This window comes from Callorhinchus milii, unplaced genomic scaffold (genome assembly GCF_018977255.1).
Source record: "Callorhinchus milii isolate IMCB2004 unplaced genomic scaffold, IMCB_Cmil_1.0 Scaffold24, whole genome shotgun sequence".
NCBI lineage: Eukaryota > Metazoa > Chordata > Chondrichthyes > Chimaeriformes > Callorhinchidae > Callorhinchus > Callorhinchus milii.
Window position 1 is genome coordinate 7,181,588 of NW_024704765.1, and position 1,531 is coordinate 7,183,118.

Consider the following 1,531-nt stretch of genomic DNA (forward strand, 5'->3'; position numbering starts at 1 on the left):
GAAGCTGTGGCTCAAGCAAGAAGCGCTAACACATTCGAAAATAAACTTGATGCCCACACGGCAAAGGGGAATAGCGAGGTTACCTGAGAAGTGAATAGGATGGGTGGGGGCTCAGGTGGCACAGAAGCGCCGGTGTGGACTATATTCAGGCGCACGACCGCGTTTCGCCCACAAAATGTACAATCAATTCACTTTACGGTATATCCTGTGAAGCGCTTTGAGACGTCTCGAAGACGTGATAAGGCGCTGTATCAAATGCGAGGATTATTATTATTATTATCCTGCAAAGAATCCTTGGGAGACATCATATATCAAATGTAAGGACCAAGTGTTATTATTACACCGGAACGATGGCAAGGTCAGTTTGCAATGACGTTTCAAGCATGTACAAGAGTCTGCCGTCATTGAACCACCTGCCCACGTGTAGAATAGCAACTGCCGTAGGGAGTCCTCCGGAAGTAGGGTATAAAAACAGCGGAGGCTTGGAACACAGTAGTGCCTCCAGTCTCGCCCCAGTCTCCAGAGCTATAATTTAAAAGGAGCAGAAAGGTGCTGCATTCAATGATTATTTATCAATGAAAGCGCAGGGGGAGAGTGGTGGGAAGGAACAGAGACTGTGGAGAGCTCCACAGGGAATTATAAGAGACAGAACCGGTGGAGGATACATTGCCTGGGGCCAAATGTTCCAGATTCTCTCTGAGAACAGGAACGAGAACCCTGGGGGGGGGGGAGGGCGCGGGCTGAGGTAGATTTGACGATTGAGGAGAACGAGGGGATTCCGGGGCACTTAAACATAATTAGCATCCGCCGTAACCCAAAGAGCTGGAGGAGCGAGCACATCTCCTTTCCTTCCCGAACGCAATCCATTTCAGTTATTTTTCCTCCCAGGCCCCAGCGATGGTAACGTTTTAGTTTCTGCGCTTAAACCACTGACCTCTGCTCTTCCTCCCCGGATTACAGCTCTGTAATTGGCAGGAGAACAAGAGTGCAAATCAGCAGCATCAGTGCAACTGCTTGACCCCAAGATCAACTCCTGAAGCAAATAATTCCGAACCTTCTCAAGGCATCTGAGTGAGTTTACAAGAAGGTTTCTTGCCCCCCCCCCCCCCACCACCGCCCTTTTTTCCCGCCCTCCTGCCCCCACAAGAAATAAATACAGAACAGATAAATAAATATAGATGGTGGAAAGCAGAAAATGTTTCAAGAACAAATTAAGACGGATTTCTGATGGAAAATAATATCTCAGTGGACAGACGGTGAATAGTTTGGGACACGGCACGTCAAGCGAGTGCCAGGATGGTGGAAGGCGAACTGGATGGACTTTGATCTTCTCTCGCCCGGCAAATTCTTATGTCCTTGGTAGAATTCAAAGTAGAATAAATATTAGAAGGGGCTGAATGAGTTGGCATCGACAGTTTTAAATTGAACCAGTTTAATGATTGCTGTCTTCCGACTGAACTGTGCCAGTGTTTCTACTACACACAAGCTTCCAGCCCCTCCTATCCACTCTACTATTTCCCTTGAATCCCTC